The sequence below is a fragment of the Rousettus aegyptiacus genome, unplaced genomic scaffold (genome assembly GCF_014176215.1).
Source record: "Rousettus aegyptiacus isolate mRouAeg1 unplaced genomic scaffold, mRouAeg1.p scaffold_m13_p_14, whole genome shotgun sequence".
In the NCBI taxonomy this organism is placed as follows: Eukaryota; Metazoa; Chordata; class Mammalia; order Chiroptera; family Pteropodidae; genus Rousettus; species Rousettus aegyptiacus.
Window position 1 is genome coordinate 55,159,228 of NW_023416289.1, and position 20,530 is coordinate 55,179,757.

The 20,530-nt window shown below is 53.0% G+C and overlaps 1 long non-coding RNA gene across 2 annotated transcripts in view; it reads right to left on the reverse strand.

Annotated features, from left to right (window-relative positions):
* The window catches only part of LOC107514202, a 50,281-nt gene extending 34,324 nt beyond the window's left edge, over positions 1–15,957 (reverse strand). For both annotated transcript variants that reach the window (XR_004954345.1, XR_004954344.1), the window contains exon 1: positions 15,837–15,957. This is a non-coding gene — a long non-coding RNA (uncharacterized LOC107514202). The remainder of the gene's footprint in view (positions 1–15,836) is intronic.
* Positions 15,958–20,530: the final 4,573 nt, after the last annotated feature.

Here is a 20,530-nt window from a genome sequence, read left to right on the forward strand (position 1 = left end):
CAGCCTGTTCAGATAAAAGGGCTCAGGACACCCACCAGTCACAACCAGGGCTGATGCTTCGGGCTGGAGGAAACCCATCAGTCTCACGCATCTGCCTACACGGGGGCAGAAATGCACAGGGAAATGCCTGCCCCATTTTTCCAGGATCCTAGCGCCCGTCAGCATGCGAACGGGGCCCTAATTAGAACGGAGCCCTGAAGGGAAGGGAGGGGGAGTCCCTCCTCAGGTCCCCACCCCTCTCACGCCTATTCGTCTCCACTGATTAGCTCATGAAGGAGGCGCTGATTACCAGCCAGCCTGACGTGTAGCCTTGCGGTGGAGTGGCTCCATGTGGGAAGCTATTAGTAATTAAGCCTTGAATAAATGTTTTGCGAATGGGGTCTCCTGTGACCAGGGAGAGTTTGGGGAGTTGAGAAACCCTCGATGCTGGGACCACCGAGGCCTGCGTTGTGAGTTTTCACGTCCCGTCCACACAATTTCATGTTTGTCCACTTCATGGCTGCTCGGGCCCCAGACGGCAGATAACGACCAGGTACAAACGCAGGTCTGACCTCAGGGTTGTGTCTTTTCCTGCTTATCCTCGGTGGTGCCGGTCCGGTGGTTCCCTCCGCATCTCACTGGAGACATGCAGGGCCCCTGGGGGAGTCACACTGACCAGCGTGTGCTGGAGTCACGTCCGAGTTTGGCATAGAGTTCGGTCTGGCCAGCAGTTCTCACGGGGTTCTCAGCCTTGACACACTATGGACATTTTTGGGCCAGAAAGTTCCTCATTGTCGGCGGGCTGCCCCACGAGGTATAAGATGTTTAACGGCATCCATGATCTTCTCTCCCTAGATGCCAGCAGCGCACGGACGACAAAAATGTCAGTTGACATTTGCCGAATGCCTCTGCAGGACAAAATTGTTCCCAGTTGAGCACGGCGGCTTCTACCAGAAAGGGTTTCCAAGTGATTTCCACAAAAATACCGAACTTGCTTGGGGTAAAAAAAAAATAAAAATATCTGCACGTCGACAACTTTCAAGGCGCTGATGGGAAACTTTGTTTACAGAGATCGGCTTATTCATGTGTTTGTCCATTTACGCACTGCTCCTTGGGCTCCGTCCCCTTGCCAGCCTCGGCTCCAGGTGTTGGGGTGTCAGCAGAGAACAAGACGCATGAGGTCGGTCCCCTGCTCCCTCACGGCTTGCCTTCGGAGGGGAGAGGGGCCAACGGACAGTCAGCGAGTCAACCAAGAAACGGAAAAATTTCGGGTGTGGGCAAGTACCGTGTGGATGACGTGATCGAAGGGGTCTGGGGAAGACGCGAATGCGGAGATGGAGCCAGCCACAGGACTTCTGGGGAAAGGGCTTTCCAGGCAGAAAGAAAGGGAGAACAAAAAAAAAACAAAAGAGGGAGGAAGTGAGCTGGAGCAGGTTCGGGAAGAGGAGAGGCTCGCGTCCCCCAGGTGAGGACAGGGACGCGACGTGGACTGAGGCGGAGTTGGGGGCAGAAGCCGGGCGACACGTCACGGTCTGGGTTGCACTCTGAGCGCCGTTGCCTGCCACCGCCACCACCGTCGCCCCTTTTAGAACTCCGGTTCCCGCCGTTCCTCGGCCCCTCGAGGGCCTCCCACCTACGGACCCCACCACTCTCTTCCTCCCCGCTACTCCCTCAGGTCCTTCCGCTCCGTCTCTCTAAGTTTAAATCAAGGGCCATCACGAGTAATGCCTTCTTTTATCCATCCTCGACCTCTTTCTCCTTTCTGCCATTGCACCTAACCCTGCTTAAACACTTATTTTTTGTGCCCTTGAAGAAAGAAATGTAATGATTGCTGTGCCCCCGGTGTATAAGGACAGTTCCTTGCAGTTAATAAGTGTTCAGTAAAAATGTCCTAACGAATTATCGAATTGCTTTTAAGCAGGAGGATGACAAGGCACACTTTCTGTCTTAAGAGTTTACTCTGGCTGCTTTGCAAAGAATGAGGTGTCAGTCAATTGGCATAAAAAGCAAGGAGTGAGTTAAGAGGCAACCGCATCGATCCTGGCCTGGATTCGGGTCATCGTACTGGTGATGGAGAGAAGTGAACCAGTTCGCGATCTGTTCTGGAAATAGAACTGACTGACTGACGAAGAATGTGAGGAGTGCAGGAGAGAATCAAGGGAGGATCCCAGGTTTCGCTTTAACAAGTGAGAGGGATGGCGCCGTGTGTGGAAATGAGCAGGACTGGAAAGAGCGTGTTTGGGGGGGGCGGGGGAGTGAGGATTTGGTTCTGGACGTGTGAGTATGTTAATTTCGGGATGTCCTTTGGAGCTGTTCGGCTGGAGGAGTGACTTATGCTGTTAAATGTCAGGCTTCCACTCCAGGGGGCCTCTGAGGGCTGCCTCCCTCGGACCACGCGGCAACGTGTCCCTGCAGGTCAGCAGGGGACTCTGTTCATCACAGTCACTCAGGGGCCCGGACGAGTAGAGGCTTCACTCAACATGTGCTCCCACTATCGGGGACTCGATGGGGAAATAACGTCACACACCACGCACTTCTACTACCTAATATAAGCTGTGAAACGGTACCACGAATTTGCCCCACTGATGTTTATCTGCGGGCCAAACATGACAGTTAGTTGTATGTGTCAACCTGACTGGGCCACAGGATGCCCAGACATTCGGTCAAATGTTACCTTAACTGTGTCGGCGAGGGTGTTTCCGGATGATATTAACACTTGAATTGGTAGAGCGAGTTACGCAGATTGCCCTCGCCCACATGGGTGGGCCTCATCCAGGCAGTTGAAGATGAATAGAACAAAAAGGCGTAGCGAGCGGGCACTCTTGCTGTCCGCCTAACTGAGCTGGGACATCAGTCTGGTTCTGTCCTTGGAATCGCACTGAAAACAATAGCTCTGCTTTGTTCCGGAGCCTGCTGGCTTTCGGACTCAAACTGAAACCGCACATCAGCTCCCCTGGGACTTAGCTTCCTCTCGTTATCTCCTATTGGTTTTATTTCTCTGGAGAAACCTACCTAACACACTGATCAAAAAACGACAGGTGCTTCCCACGAGTATGGGCCCTTGTGGCATTAATGTAAATGACTGTCGTGGCCCTTCCATGGGCAATTAAATAATAATAATAATAATAATAATAATGCCCATTTATTGAGTGATCAGTATATGCCAGACTGTGGGCTAACTTATTTACATACAGTAAATAACCTTATAAAGTCAGTTTTATTACTCCTATTACACGAATGAAAACGCTGCTTAAAGACATTATTTAACTGGCCCCCGGTCACAAAGCTGGAGAGCTGTGAATCTCAGGTTTGAGCCCAGGCATCTCCATGCTGAAAGCCCATGCTCTTAACCACTCCAGGAAAACTGAGTTGTGGAGACTTAAAACGACATCTTGAAAAGCTGTGGTGAACAATTCAGAAAGGTCCGACCTGAGAAGATCATTTCCTACAGAACCCATTTCTGTTTCCTGCCTTGGAACTGGAGGGTATCACTCCGCCAAGCCCCAGACTCACTTCCTCAAGCGACTGAAAGGCAGGATGTCTCTGCAAACCGGTAACGTGGAATCACCTCCCACCCCACACTCCGCCCCCTCCAATGCCCTCACACATCAAAATAAATCATTAGCGTGCTCTATACTGAGTCATTTTGATGCCACTGAACCTGATATGTCCTTTTTTGGAAGGTCAGACACAAAATAAATTACTCATTACAAGGTCAGGTCCACCTGGATAATCCACGATAGTCTCCCCATCCTAAGATTGTTAGCTCGATCGCAGCTACAAACTCTCTTTTGCCATGTAAAGCAACAGCTTCTACCAATTAGGACACAGACATGTACATTACTCAACCCACCAACAACATCGCTTCACAGGGGGCGTCGAAACTCGAGGATGGTATTTCTCCAGTCGTTCCCTTGGCTCCTTCTGCAGATCCTGTCGCATTCAAGATACCATGTAACCGTGCCTCGACCATCTCAGACGTCCATGCAACAGTCATTCGTAACCGTGGGGGGTCCACACCCTTCACTGGTACAACACGGCATTTGAGATTTGATTTTCCCTCCCTTTATTTCCAAAACTAAAAACCGTAAATGTCGTTTTGCTAACTGGGTCTCAACACAAATCAGGGGACACGCGTCCTGCGCTAGGCGTAAATCGGGCCGTGACTTTCTAGACACTCACTTCTATCCCCTCTTTTCCTGAGCAGCTCTGGCCGCCGTGGCGAGAACGAGAAGCAGAGCGAGGGCCGGCGCCGCAGACGGCCTCACGTCGGGCACCCTGGCCCCGCTCACGGGGCTCGTTCCTGTGCCGCGGCTCGCAACAGCCAAACCCCACGGCCCAGACGATCCCGAACACGCCAGAGCTGGCGATTCTCCGTGGCCGAGACGCCCTGACGCGGCGGGGGACTAGGGAAGAAGGGAACTGGAGGGGAAGTTAGTTAGGTTCCACCCACTGGATCGAGAGACAGTGAATTCGACCGATCGTTCATTCATTCCTTCTTCACTAATTACAAGCCTGAGAGCACCCGCCACTGCGCTGGTGCCGGAGGGAGAAGAGTCGGTATCGCAGACAGGGATTTAGAGTGTCACAAGCCTTGCTGTCCTTTAGTTACATTTGCTAGGGGCCAGTCGTGCAAAGGAATTATTTGGAATGGAGCTCTTATACAGTCCTCCAATCGATACCGCAGAGAATTCAGACCAGTCTTCCCATTCGGAAGGAACCGGTGGGCGGAGTGAGTAGGGAGGGGATTCAAGGCAAGATCGAGCCAAGGGAAACCCGAGCCCCTGCATTGTGGGTTTTGTCAGCCCCCCGAACCCATTTGGGGACTTCTCAGTATGTGGATTACATCGCACCCTCCAGGGTTAGGCAGCTGCTGATGCAAATCACTTACTGCGAGGAATAAAACGACCGGACTGAGGCCATCTGTAGAGCAGCCTCACGTTCAGCGTGTTTTGTAAAATCATTTCGACGGAGCCTTGGACCCGGTCTTCCAGAGACGGGCCATCATCGGAGGAGGGTCATTATCTCAGGTCGAAACTCATGTCTCGGAAAATGTGGTCCTGTCTCTTGGAGGCAGGAGGTAACGCGATTCATTATCATCACGGGGACAGGAAAATTCCCTTTCGGAGACGGCGCTGGCAGGGGCTGGTGTGCACAGGGCAGGGGGCTGACCCTTGCTGACTGTCGAGGCAGGAATGAAGACAGGGCCCGCTATCTTGAGCAGCAAAGTACAGTTACTGCCGCGGATGGCCACCGATGATGGTAAATTAGACGAAGGCAATTTACCGTCGTGATGCCTGGCCAAATTACACTTCTGTTGTGATCAAATTCTAATCTTGGCATCGAAAAGCCCCGAGGAGGGGCTGGGGTGCCTGCCCCACACTCAGTTACACTCCACGGGACATGAGGTGTTGGGGAGGCACCCTTTGGTCTCTGTCACTGAGCTCCCACTTTGAACTATGTATCCGGCTTTGATCGATGACACCCCTTCCGGGGGGCGGGGAAGGGGAGTTAACCAAGCCAGTCCCACCTGCAGCCTTGACCTTGGGATAGAGTCTCAGGGGCCCAACGTGAGGCGACTAGAGTATACTAGAAACGGCCGAAAGCAAAAAAGATTTAGACTGTGTACAAGATACATGGAATAAAAACTATGAGTGACGGGGATGAGAGGAAGCCTTTTCATTCATTCATTCATTCATTCATTCATTCATTCATTCAGCATTCCATAAATATGTACTGAACATGTATGTACTCTGGGCCAGTCTCTGCAACTAGTGTTGGGAGTTCCGTGGTGAACAGAACACAGGTCCTGCCGGCAAGCTCTTCTGGGCTGGCGGGCAGCATGGCTGGGCAGGGAAGGCTTGGGCAGGTAGCCAGCTGGATCTGGGCCCCCGTAGGGTTGGCTGATGGTTAGCCCTTGGGCATCTACTCCCATCTCGTCCCTTCAACGCCATGGCCCGCTGTACTCGTGGGTGTGGGTGTGGGTGTGGGTGTGATGCTACTTCCGGCTCCGGCGAGGGGTCTCGCTAGCTGAGGCCAATCCCCATATCAGGATGTTGCTAATCACTGTAGTCAGGCAACTGGGCCCCACACCTCCGAGTGCCCAGCTCCGACCCTTCTCCATGCACGCATCTTACTGCAAGGTGAGTCTGGGGGGCACAGACTCCCAAGGAGCCTGCCCCTCCCCTTACAGACCACGCCCTTGGTATCCTGGCTCGACTCCCCGGCCCTACCCTGGCCCCCTCTGCACTTCTGCCCTCCCAAAGGCAGGCCTAGGCCAGACGTGGAGTTCGCACGCGAGGGCAGGAGTGTCCGCACGCGTGTGTACGGAGTCCCTCAGTGTGGGATGGAGCGATGCGTAGACGAGAAAAGAGGTGAGCAACCACCTGGAAGCCCCGATGTGTACACCTGCATAGAAGCCGCACACGTGAGCGCATGCCTACGCTCACCCCCCTGCATCGACCCCACGCGTGGTTCAGGAGCGGGCCACGAGCCGAAGTCGGTTCCGAGTGAACTTCGGGAATTCTGTGGATTGCGGAGGAAGGAACCTTCTAGAATTACTCTTGCCTAAAGGCAGCCCTACCGCTGAGGTTCTGGAGGTCGACCAGTTTAACCTGGGTTTTCTGTTTCTTGCAACACAAAACACTCCACTAGAATATCAATCCCATCTGTTAACTACCAGCTGTGCTGTTATAAGCCAGCAAGTCATTGCTAGCTCAATGAGGCTCAGTTTACCTAAGTGTGCGATGAGGATCATAATCCAAATATTGCTGGGTGTCTGGGAGGACGGAGTGAAATCATGAGCAGGAAAAAAAAAAATGCCTAACATGGTACTGAGCACATACTAGGTACTCAGTAAATGTCCCTTCTGTTCTGATCACTGTGGACGAGAGGACTCAGGCAAAGCTTCTAGGGCCATCCAGGGCGGTCATTTTCCGTGGCACAAACCTAGACTAGGCCCCTTCCAGGCACCAAGGCCCACCTTACAGGCTGAAGACCCAAAGGTGAATGAGTCAGAGGCTCTGCCCTTAACGGTTCACGGAGAGAGAGAGAGAGACGAACCTCAGCTGCCCCAGCACGAGATGATGCTACGCTCATCTGTGTTCACAGACCCGGGACCCAACCAGGGCCCGGCTCAGGGGAGCTGCTCCCCAGTGTTTGTTAAAAGAATAAGACATGAAACAAAGCAGGCCTTAGAGAACAGGTTGCCCACATATAAATAAAGAGAAATTTGGAAAGCGTTTTAAGTTAGAAATTGCTTTTGGCTGTTATAACAGAAACCCGATTTCCACAGCTTCTGCACACAGTGATTTTTCTCCTATAAAATTCTGGGATTCCAGAATGGCTATGGTGGCTCCCTGGGACCCCAGCTTTTTCTGTTTTTCTGTCTGGCTGTGTGTAGCTTCCCTGTCAAGGTTACCTCAAAGGTCCTAAAATGCTGCTGCAGCTCCAGCCATTGTGTCCATATCCCAGGCAGCAGTCAGGAGAAGGAAGGAAAAAGCAGAAAAACGAAAAGGGACTCACTCGAGCTATCTGTCCTTCCTTCTGAGGGGTCCCTCACGTTTAAGCTCCACTTAAGCTCAAGAGCTAGAATCTAATTCTGTGACCACGCCTCGTTGCAAAGGAAATGTGGTCCGATTGACACCTAAGACAGATCTACTGGTAACGAAGAAGGGGAGGATGAAGGTCGAGGAGACAACCAGCTGCTGGCGTCACCAGTGGGGATGAAGAGGAAAGACAAACAGCCCCCGAGCAGGAGGAGGGGAGGGTTGACTGGTTCAGCATAGAAGGTAACAAAGACACTAAAGGGAGGCCACAGGTTCCTGAGCTTTGGCAAGAATCAGAAGCACCTGCAGGACTGGTTCCAACACAGCTGGCTGGACCCCGCCCCCAGGCTTTCCAGCTCGGTAGGTGTGGAGTGGAGCCGTGAAATTTCGCGTTCCTAACGAGTCCCCAGGTTATACGGATGCTGCCGTCCGGGGGCCGCACTTTTAGATGAACGAACTGACTTGTGGAGGCTTAAGACTTTATTCTCTCGGCCACATGGACCCCCTTACTGCTTTCGAGTTGGGAAGAAAAAGGATGGACAAGAGACTTGGCAAGACTCCTCTGCCAGAGGTCTGTGGGATGGGCCGGAGAGGGCGGAGAGGCAGGCAGAGGCCAAGGCAGCGAAAAGGCAGAGCGAAGCCAGGATTTGAGATGTGCTCGGCTAGGCTTCCCTGTTATCGACACGAATCCCACGGAGACGCTGACCTCCAAGCCCCAGCTTTATCAGCTGTGAGCAAACCAACGACACTAGCTGCCTCACGCCCAGGAGAACTCTGGTATCGAAGATGTATTAGCATCGATAACGGCTTTAAAACTCCATGTGTGTGTGTATTCCTGTCCCTGTCCCCCTACCCTACCCAACTGCAGCCCAAAGAACTTTATATGGAAAAAGAAGCAGCTACGTGGGACCCACGAACAAATGACCAGGCCAGGATGAGAAGAAAGAATACAGCGGGGAGAAAGGGGTCAGTGGACCCCCATTCCTCCCAGCGCTGAGTCTCCCCGACTTTGTCTGTCCTCACCTCGCTTGGACCTCCTTCGAGTTCGAGGCGGGACAGCGAGCTGAGGATGGCAAGCCGGCACGGCGTCGCCCGGGCCGCGGCTGTGAGCAGGGAGGTGGCCGGCCTCCGGGAGACTTCTGCGAATTAGGAAAGGCACCCTCTGGGCATGGCTGGGACGTGGCTAGGTTTCAGCCCGGGTTTGTCAGCTTGGCCTTGGCCGACAGCCAGTCTGTAGGGCCGTGAGGGGTGGTCCCGCTGAGCGAAGGGACTTATCCTCAAGAGCCCGGGCTTCTCCTCCGTCCAGTGGGGTGGGAGGCAGAGGCCCCGGAGCTGCTGGGCAGATTAAACGAGATGCGCTAGGTGAGGTCCCCGGCACGCGGATCGTGCCCCTCTCAGTTCCCTTCCAGACTTCCTTTGGAATCGCGGAGGGCAGCCGGATGGCTGAAGCCTCTCGGGCTGCCAGGGTGCCGTCTGCTCCTCCGATTCCTGGCACAGTTGCCCCTGCTTGGCGTTGGCAGGACCGCGCCTGCTGCTTCCCCACCGGCCTCTCATTGTCTGGCACAAGGACAGCGTGCCCGGCTCCCTCTGCAACGTGGAGCGCAGCGGGGATTAGCTCTCTGCACACCGCCAGCGTCGAGGGGCGGCCGAGGCCCCCGACTGCAAGTCTGAAATCCCAGGGACTTTCCTCCCTCGTCATTGACTGCCGAAGCTCCAATGCCACCGAGACAATGCCCTGCCAGCTTCAGGGACTTTCTCTAAACCACTTGGCCCGCCCATCCGACCCACCACAGGGGGCCCTGGACAGCTTGCTCGGGTGCTGGAGAGGCCAGGAGGGGCAGGGGCATCCTTTTGGCAAGCCCTGTAGCTGCGAGGTGCTGTGGAGAGCTTTCAGGCTGACGCTGAGGGCTCTGTTTCTGAAGGGGCCAGCCAACAGGCTGAAGTGCCAAATCCCACTTTGAATCACAAAAGAAGAGGGAGAAGCCAGAGGATGATGGGGTGAGAGAGAGGGAGGGAGGGAAGGGGCTGCAGCTGACTCTCTAAGGGCCACTTACCACCCCCCCCCCTTACCTGCGGCTGAGCAAGGCTTGCCGGATGGGCACTTTTCTCTGCTTGGAGCACGCGTTATTGGAGCAAAGGCCGAGCACCGTTACGGGCTGGGCATGGGCAATCGGCAGATGAACGAGGCCTGGGGAGCGAGCTCTCAGCTCAGTCAGGGAGCTGGGCATGGCCGTGCGATACGGCACGTGCTCTCGCAGAGATGCCAATGGGTGTGGTGAGTGTGCAAGTGAGGGCACGTCTAGCTCTGCCTTGGGGTGGTGGGCGAGCTGCAGGAAGAAAGGGACAATGGGAGCCGGGACCTGGCGAGTGGGCAGGAACCGGCCAGGCTGAGCAGGCGGGAACGGCATTTCAGGGGCAGGAATAGCACGTGGCAATCTGTGCCGGTGGCAAAGAGGCCAGAGAAGTTGAGGAATGGCACAGAGGGGGATCCTGTAGGCTGACAGCTGGGGTGTCGGGGGACGTGCAAAGGAGCCGGCAGCCTTGCAGACCAACGAGCAAGGAGGAAAACCTTTAAACTATTGTCACGCGATGCACACACGCAATTTTCCCATCCCCATGGGGGGGTGGGCGGCTGGGAAACGGCAGGCTACGAGGATGAAGACGTTCTAGGCGTTGGGTGCCTGGTAAGCCACCCAGGCCAGCAAGAGGCAGAGGGTAAATCCTAAACTCTGAGAGGAAGGGATATTCTGCCATCTCTCCGGTGTCTGAACCCCTAGGCGGGGAGAGACTAGGTTAATGTTCATCCAGGTCGCCCTGGATCAGTCGTACCATTGTTCAAATAGTAAAAACTGAATTGTTAAAACATTTCCATCGCAGCTGGTAAATAGTTTCTGTCCTCCAGCTCCCAAGGGTCACCATCCAGTGCCTCATGCTGATAGGTCGGTACCCAAGCCACACTCACTGATACGTATGACCATCACCCCTAAAAGAGGAAAAAGAAGTCTCGCGATACTAGGATTGGACACGTATGTATCAATGCTACCTCGAGCTTCTGGTGGCTCCATAACAGTCATTTTCTGCAATGTCAGTGAGACGACTTGTTTCAAAGCACAGAGCGCGATGCCCGTAACACGCAGCAGGTGTTCACTAAACATTAGCTGAACTAGCCTCTCAGCCGTGTGGTTAAACGCGTCCACGGAGGGAGCGTTTGGAGCCCGACGATGCCCTGCGTCGGTGGAAACGACGCACATTCTTTTAAGAGGCAACAGAGGGGCAATTCTCATGCACGTCCCTGAGGCGGAGATCCGGATGGATCAGGTACGGTCAGAGGTGGAGCATCGGGACGAGTTCGCAAAGCCATCGCCGCCCGGCCGCCAGAAGTGGCGGGCCTTGGCGGGCCTCGGCGGGCCCTGGCGCACGGGCACGAAGCAAAGTGGAGTAGGAACGAGACTCGTGGCAACAGCAGGCGCCAATGGCACTGGCTACGGAGTCCCCTTCCCTGGACAGATGCGGGGCCCTAACACTCGCTGAGGGCTTTACCCTCTTTGGATCCTCAGACTCGCTCTAGAACGAGGGGCAGCGCTCCCATTTTATTTATTTATTTATTTTTGAAATTTGGAAACTGGAGTTCAGAGAGGCTCGGTAACTTGCCCAAGGCCACGCGGTCCCGAGACGCAGAGTTGGGAGTCCCGTCCGTTTCCTCGGATTCTAGGGCGGCCAGGCTGTCCCCGCCACCGGGCATCGTCCTGACACGCTGCTGTGGTTTGCTTTAACTGACCCTTTACGGGGAAACCACAAAAGTAATGGCAGGAAAGAGTCACAGCACACAGGGGCCGACAACTGCCGAAGGAAACAGGAAGAGGAGGTGTCGGCTGACAAGTCTAGTGACACTTAAAGGCCTTGCGAATGATTCCATTGTGGGCAGAGAGTTAGTAGCTAACGGCTTGCCCGGATGAGGGGGCTCGGCCTCGGCGTGGGAGGGCACCGAGCGGTGAGGCGCGGGGGGCGTCCGCGGTGGGCCTGGTGGCTGCGCCGGTGCAGGGGGAGCCTGCCAGCCTGGACCAGGGATGCTCATGGCCGGCGTGGGCACAGAAGGGGTGGGCGGGGTGCAGGCAGGGGAGGAGCGGCGGCCTGGAGTCGGTCCTCATGCTCACGCGGCTCTCTTCATGGTTCTCAAAATTGCTCTCTCGGATGTGATGGGTTTTTAATTGGACGAGGATTTTGAAGACGCTCTGATGATCTGGGTCACTGGAGCCCAGTCTTTCCATTAGGAGACAGATGAATGCATTTTTTTTTTCTCTCTCTCTCTTCTTTTCCCTCCTGGGTAGAATTCGCTGCTTTCTCGCTGGCCTCTCTGTCTCCAGGCTTGACATCCTTGTGTCCATCCTTGGATCCACTGCCTAGGATGCCTTCGTAAACATGGGTGGGGCTCCGTTTGCAGCGTGCTGTTCAGGAATTATCTGAGGGTCGCCACTGCCTCTTGGAGTCTGTCCTGAGATGATTTTCTGAGCGCGGCCAAGAAAGTTTGGGAAATGCTGCAAATCAGATTTTCTCCCCGTGTTTCACAGTGCACACAGCAGCCTACTGAAGAGAGCACACGGGCCTGTTTCCCTGTGGTTTGGGGGTCTTTGCAATGAACTGGGCTACAGAAATGGACTTTCTTGGCCCTCTGGAACCTCAGCTACAAGCTAAAGACTCTACCTTATAGACAGAGTCTACAGATAATATCCGGACTCTTTAACTTGGCGTTCAAAACCTTCCAGAATCTTGACCTAATCTTCTCCAATAGTGGTAAGAGTTCAGGTTTAAGCAGTAGCCAGATCCCAGTTCAAATCCCAGGGCTAGCATTTAACTTTGGCCTTATTCTCCTATTCCATGGCCCAGGTCCCTTAGCTGTAAATGGCATTGACTGCCCCTACCTTGCAAAGGATTGCATGAGACAGTGAACGTAAAGCTCATATCCAGCCTATAGAAAAGGGCTGGATAAATAGGATTTTTATTATGAAGATTATCTTTTAACATCCCTTGGCCAACCTGCTGGGACACTCCAACCAATCTGCTTGCCTTTTCCCATACACTGCTCTAAGGTATCCGAATTTCTTTGGACTTGCCCTATGGAATGCCCTCTCTTCTCCATCTCCTTGACTTGAAATTCCTCAAAGCACAGCAAATGGCAACCATTCAGCTCCCCTACTTTGAGAATCAGGACCGCCCTTCCCATTCCTTCCACACCCAGTTTCCGTATCTGTGAAGGTACTGAACCCTGCCTGCCAGTGCACCTGTCAGGTCTACGCCTTTGCCCCCTGCTGGAGAGGCTTGAGGAGCCTTGTGATGTGTGGCGAGGGACAGGCTCAGACTTTGCAGCCGGAGAGGTCGGAACACCACCTCCCTGAAAGGCTGGCTCCGTGACACTGGATAAGTACCTCTCCCCAACTAGAAGCTGCACTGAGGATTCTACTAGAATTGCCATGAGGACTTCGACGGCATGTGACGATGTATCGAACGCTGGAGTTAACCTGCATGTCGATCCCTCAACGTCCGCCTTAACCCCCATCATGCAGTTATGCACATCAACCAGCACATGTCGGGGGCTCAAGGAATACTGGACTTACTGGTCAAGCGGCCTTGAGAAATCAGTGATATCTTTTAAATCAACATGGACGAACATTATCTATGTATCTGGCCTCTGATTTACCTTGCTTTGATCCAAAAATGAATTTAAGGCCATTTCTGAGCACATAGTACCTGGCTTTCCTCTAAAACTTCTACAGAGTCAAAGATCCTTGATCAAAACTACAGTGGAATTCCACCGTCCACCTCCCACAGGCTGGGCTTTTCTGGCATCTGTTGCTAGAAACTCAGAAATATAAAGGCAGGAAACAGTGCGACAATGTCCTGGCTGGCCTAGGCTGCGTTGTCCCTGGTTTTAGGGAGAAGGGTGCTACCCATCTACCCATCGACCCAGCTACCTATCCAATCCGGCCTCTCACCCTGCCGCTAGCAAATGCTGGCCATGCCCAGGCTCTTTGCAGCCTTTCCAGGCGAGTTTTCAAACCTAATTAAGCTTAGCATTATCATCGTTTTTATCACATTAAGTTCCCACTTGGCCCTCAGCGGCACAGACCACGAAGTCAGCGCTGCATCTTTAAACAGAAACAACAGATTTGGGTTCAATTAAAAATTCATTAAAATGCAAATTAGTTTGTAAATTTTTTTTTTTCTCCCCCTTCCTTCTGATGACTCCTCAACGTGGCTTTTTAATCATAGCTGGTGCTGAAGGAGAGGTGACCCTGTGACTGGAAAGGAAGAGAGAGGCACTGGACGCAGGCCCCTCACCCCTGCAGCCTGAACGAGAACACCACCCTTCCGGCACCCCTCCAAGGGGCCGTGTCCTCCTCAGAGGGCACTGGCTTCCTGCCCATTGCTCCCCAGTGCTTGACAGATAAACGCAGTTATTTTTCTGATCTTGATCTCCCTGAACCATGTTATCTTAAGGCAAACACCCAGGTAAAATGAATAACTAACCTTATCCACCTACGTACGTGCCCTGGCCATCCTGTGTTATTTCAATAATGCTGTCAAGGGAGTTTTCTCTGCTAATAAGACACTGAAATTTGAGTAGGGGTTCCCACGATGACTTCAAGTGACAACTCTCCAAGCGCTCAGCCAGGTAACCTCTTAGCTCAAATCCTTCAAAACCACGGAGCCTACAGAGAAACGTCTAATAAAACTAATGACGACGTCTGCTAAACACAGGACCGGTGAGACTTTCCCCCACTCTTCTCGACCTGCCCAACAGCCTTGATGAGCTCCGTGTTTGTTTTTATGCCTAGTTTAGGAATGGGGAACCTGAGGCACAGAGAGCCGGAGGACACCTGCCCAAGGTCACGTTACTAGAAAGCAGTTGTCGAGACCTGAACGCGGGTCCCCTGGGCTCCGAAGCTAGCTCTCAGGAAGGCAACGCCATGTGGCCTCAGACACGAGGGAGCAGGGTCCTCACTCACCCTTCTGCTTGCCGAGGGAAGTGAGCAGCTACCTCAAGTTCATCAGATGCCCCTAATTGCTGAGAACACGTTCAGGAAGTATGGTAAATGCGACTTAATTGAGAACTAATTAACTTGTTGTAGTTATCTCATTTCGGGCCAATTAAATATCTACATAGTCTTTGCTTCTCAGATAAAAGAATGTAAAAAAAAAAAAAAAAAGGGGGAAAGTCAGTGATGAAACTGGATCTCCAAGTGAGAGAATTCAGGTAGATGTCAAGCCTGCAGGGACGCCAGTGGGACTCCGGGAAGAAGCAGTCAAGCTCATTAACACCGCTATAAAGGAAGCCGTTCAAAGGTAGCGAGCAGATTTTGACTGTCAGAAGAATCCTCCATTAAATCTGGTGTGAAATGGGATTTGGCCTCCGAAGCCCCCCCGAGGGGCAGGACCTGGCAAGGGCGCTCCTGCCACCCGGCTTCTCTGCAGCTATTAAAGTTTGGGGCTTTTTTATCCCTTTGTTTGCTTTTAATCTGCCCTTTTCTATGAAAATCCAGAGACCTTCCACCTAGCTGGATGCTGTCATCGGGAGCATTTTGCCAGGGCGGGGCTCGGCTTCAGCTCATCTCCTGAGTAACCTTTCCGTCTTAATGTGTTTTCGGTGATAGTGTTGTTTAACCCTCTCCTCTGCCGAGTTTCTAGAAGGCCCTCCAAGAAGAAAGTGGAGAAGCTCAGAAGTGCCTCCTTAGAAGACCAAGAGAGAAGGGAAAGCTGAAAGAATAAATCCTTTCACAGACCTTGACTTCATAGCCCTGATGTTTCTGTCTAAATTCTGTCTACCTAAATTTCCAAGAAAATCCAATTCTGTCAATTTCCGTCAGAACCCAAATCAATAATACCCCAGTCCCGGCAGACGAGGGCCCCGGATCCCATCCTCACGGGCTCGTCGCCCAGGGAACGGCTTGGCCATTGGGTCCGGGTCTGCCCTATTGAGATGGGCTGCACTGCATGGGGAAAGGACGTATCTGGTTTTTCATCTTAATGAAAAAAAGCACATGCTGCTGGTTTGCACGCTCTACTTGGCTCTGTCTGAAACCTAGTGCCCTTTCCAGACCTTTCCGGCTCCTGTCTCGCTGAAAAAAAAATGTCCCAACTCCCTCATTCCCAAGGCTTTTCCATTCTTCCTTCCTCACGACCAGTGTTTACTCTCTATTCTGGGGGCTGGCGTGCTAACACACTTGCAGCTTTTCTAGTAATTAGAAAGGAGAGAGAGAGAGAGAATTAGAAATAAGAATGCCGGAGGCCCATTCTCTAAGGGGCCTCACTTACCAGGTCTGCCTCCAGGCCGGGCATCCAAACACCTCGATCCAGGCACATCTCGGCAGAGGAAGCCGGTGGCGTGCCTGCCTTCTGGCCTCCATTCATGAGGACAATCATTGAAAAGGACGAGCCGAGCCTGCGGAATGAGGAGCCACAAACCACTTACTCTCCAGCCGGTTTAAGCTGCGGTGCACACCGCGAAATATAAATAATACACAAGGCGATTAGGATACGAATGCCCAATTTCTTCTCGCCACAGAACCAGGGCACGCCCACCTCAGCATGGCCGAGAGCTTGCCTGCCGTGGGATCCACCCGGGCTTTTGGCATTTCAGCTATTTGATGGTCATGGAGTGTGTAACCCCATTCTTGCTCCTCCTCCGTCCTCCTCCTCCGATGCTCAGTCTCTGCTCGTGCGTGTGTTTAAAGTTCACTTCAAGTGCGGAGTATCCGTCGCCTGCATTGCGCTGCAAACTGCCTGTCGCCCGGTCCTCGCCGTGGGGAATGGCTTTGCGTCCTGTTTTGCATGGCCCCGCAGCTCCCTGGCTGTCTCTCCCATTGGACCGTTCTCGTTTTCTTTGGCCTGGCCGCCTCTGTTCGCATCCTGCGACCTGATGGTCGGCGGCATATTTCAAACTCTTACGCCTTGAGCGTGGGGAAGGGACCTACCAGTTCGGGACTGACATTCGCAAGAGCCGTTCGAGTGCATGAAAACATGGCTACTGGGTTACAAGCCTGCTGGCGGAAGCCAGCTCTCCCGTGATCGAGGTTTATTTAGCCAAAGCTTCGCGGATGGAGGTAGAGGTGGGAGGGGGTGCCCAGGGAATGGTTCTCTCCACAATGGCTGCCCTGGGGAGCATTTGAAAATGAGGATGCCTGTGTCTCACACCCCAGAAATTCTCGTTGAATGATCGGGGAGAGGGAGCCTGAATCAAGGTTGTTTCAGATTTGTCAGGTGAGACTGGAGAAACCACTGGCTGAAGGTTTGAGCTCAGTCCGAGTCAGCGAGAAAAAGCTGACCTTCAAATTCAGGGGAAAGCACATCTCAACCTCAAGTCCAAAGGACCAGCAGCAGTGTTAGAGTCCAGACCGCAAAGCCGGGAGTCCAAAGCGGACAGAAATGCAGCCCGGGATGATAAAAAGCCAACCGGACAAGAGCCTCGAGCCTCCAGAGCGACCTTCCCAAGGGCTGTGGCCTGATGGGGGGCCCACAGCTCAGCCTGAAGGTCAAGGTACCTGGAGCCCCAGTTGGTCAGCTCTGCTTAATGTGAGTCAGGACCCACAGGGGTCTGTGACTGCCTGCCTCAGGTGCTTAGGCAGCATCAGCCAAGGGCCGAACCATTTCGGACCATGACTACACAGATTATAATGACAAAAACAATGGCGTGAAATCGTAGAGTGTCGGCCCTGGAGGAAACAATGAAATCCGATCACCTCCACTGCATGAAAATGCCTCCCCCAGATCTCCACTACACCAACTGAAAACATCAAAGCCAGATGTTCACAGAGGCCAGCAGGCACGGTTTAAAATTTCAGCAAGAATCCTTCAAATGTCATCGACGGGTGACGGGAAATGGGAGAGAATTCCTACATCAGCCTTTCCCAAACTTCAGTGTGCTTAATACATGTGGTAAAAAGGCAAAGTCCCGGGCCCACTGCAGAGTCTCCCTCTCTGTAGGTCTGGGGTGGGGCCCATGGATCTGCACCTTAATACATGTGATGCCCTACTACTACCTGCCCTGGGGATTCTGACGTGGGTGAGTCCATTGTCTAAAAAAATGTCCGTTGGAGCCGTGGCCCCGTCACCTGACCCCAGAGTAGAAAAGCAGTAATTCCAAACGGTCAGGTATCACCCCTGGCTGCCCCTGGGCAGCATTTCGAGAGATACGAATGCCTGGGCCTCGACTCATACCAGATGAATCAGAAGTGTTGAGGGCTGAGGCCTTGTGTTGGTTAGACACCACCAGAAGATGCTGCACATGCAGCAAACGCCACAGGGCTCAGGGGCGTAACACGGGAGTTTATTTCTCACTCACGGGCTGGCGGAAGGAAGCCGGGCTGAGCCGGGCGGACGCTCGGAGGGCAGGGTGTATTCAGCCCAGCTTCGCGTGCGCTTCCTTCTCTTTAGACCCGTGAGTACCTAGCGTCTGTTCTTCTTGTGATAAATCACCAGAGACAGAGAGAGAGAGAGAGACAAGCCAGACTAAGCACATTTACGGTTTCGGCTGACATCACGTCCAGTCCATCCCAATGGCCAAAGCAAATCCTGTGGCCAGGACTTGATATCAACAGGATGGGGGGAAAATACTCTGTTCAATCAGCCAACTACCTGCCATAGGGCTCCATCTGAGACCAGTTAAATAAAAATTTCTGGGGTGAGGTGTGGGGGCTTGAGACTCTTCCTTCTAAAGGATGACTCGGGTCCCAGGCTGGGGTGTAGACGGGCCGCTCCCCTTGTACGGAGGAATGACGGTGCTACGTATTAAGACTAAAGCATGAGAAGCAGTGCTGTGGCCATAAGATCATCAGTCAATGGTAGAGAAAATAATGAAAGTCAAGCAAATTATATTATCCGTTCACGTCGTCCATGAACTTGGACGCACTGAGTTCTGCATTGTGGACGTCTGGCTTTTCTTGACCATCTGGCCGTCGGTTCCATGGCTCACTACTGTCCAGTCGCCCCTCGACATCCAGGCTCGCTGTTCTCCGAATGCATGCGCTCTTTCTATCGTAGGAGCACCCTGAAAATCTGGAGTCCCCTAGAATAGCTCTCAGTGCTCCCGCAGTGGCCTTGACCTGAAAGGGATGCAAGTAGAGAGCTTGTCCCCTTGTCCTTAAGACCCCTGGGGTTGGAATTACTCCCAAGGATGAAGCCGCCAACAACAAGGGCCTCGAGCCAAGAGTAAACTGGGTGGCCGGCCCCCTTTCGCTTACAGTGGGGAAAAAAGAAATCAGGAGCAATTTTCTTTTTCTTTTCTTTTTTTTTTTTTTTATAGGTGTTTCAGACCTGATGAGTTCCCTGAGAAGCTGTCAATATGGCTCAGCCTTAAAATGTTTTTGCAAAATGCACGATCAACCCTGAACAAGCCTGGGGTGTACTTTCAACCAAGACTGTTTTTTTTCAAATGCAAAAATTGGGGAAAAGAAAGACTTCTCTGTAAGGGGAAATTCCACTGTTTAGGATGTTTTAGTAATTTCCGTGAAACAGAGTTTTATAGGACCCAGGGCCCTGTGTAATAGCTGGACTTCTGTGGATGAAAGAATTATTGATTATGAGCTCCTTTCTTTCCAAGGAAGGGAATTAAACGCCTCCCTTCGACCAGAAACTTAGGACGAGTTTAAACACCCAAAACTGTCTTATTAAAGTACATTACGGACGTCTCGGGGCAATTTGCATGTGCGTTGGCATGAGTTATTTTACCAGTACTGTGTGGTACCTTAACAGAACAGCATCACGAGAGCGCAGGCCATCCTGGAGAGGTGGCAGGGTGCGCGGGAGTGACCATGAGTGGGCTGTGGGCTGTGGGCAGCCGGACGTGGGTTGAAACCCAGTGCCTTTGTCACTTGGGCTGACGTGACAAAATGCCAGGGACCAGGTAGCTAAATAACAGAAAGCTCTCTTCTTGCAGTTCTGGAGGCCGGAAGCCCGGGATCGGGGTGCCAGCACGACCGGGTTCTGGCTTGCAGACGGCCACCTTCTCGCCGTGTCTTCACCTGGAAAAAGGAAAAGGCAAGCTCTCTGACATCTCTTACGAGGACACTGAGCTCGTTAGCAGGGCCATGCCCTTGTGACCTCGTCTAACCCTGATCACCTCCCAAAGATCTCACCTCCGAAGACATCGTATCAGGGGGTGGGGCTTCAGTATATGAATTGCCGAGTGTCGGACATTCAGTCCACAACACCCAGCCTCGCTACTCTCTAGTTGGGGGACCCTGGCCAGGCCACATAACCTTCCTGAGCCTCAGTTCTGCCACCTGCAGCACTGAGAGGCATGCTGACCCGTTGTCGAAGTTAGAGGAGACACAGTCCAGGGCACGGGAGGGTCCTTAGAACCATCCCAGATACATTACTGGCAGCGGGATGAGCTTCTCCATGCACAGAAGCGCAGTCTGGACAGAAGATCAGGGCCGAGCCGCTTCTGCTACGGCGGCCCGTCTGTCTGGGCCGCACGTACGCCTCGCCGGGACCCAGGACTTCGCAGAACACCGTGTTAGAGCCACCCGTCTGGCACGACTCCAGCACGCCTGCTGGGCGGTGACCTCGCCCTCCGTTCCAGACACCCTAAACGTAAAACACACCTTCCCGGGAAGACGCGGTCACAGCCCAGGCAAGCTTTGGGCCGCATCCGTGCAGGTTAGGTTTAGCTATAAGCAACAGTGAACCCCAAGCTGCCTCTGAACCTGCATCGTACCCCAATGGCCTCTGCCCTCTCTCAGATGTCAGTACCGTCACCCCCTCTTCAAGCATGCGCTTAGAGGGGATCTGAGTCCCCTTTCAGCAGACCTGTATATAACTCCCCCCCACACACACACACACATACACAAAAAGGGAATGGGATCCAAAAGATTCATCTCTTTCACACTCCAGATTAAAAATCTGGAACAGCACAATGTGTGTATGCACCCATGGGTCTCAGTTTAGACAAACTTGCTAGATTTAGGAGTCTCATTTTCCGTTAAGGACTTTACGGCAGGTTAAAAAGT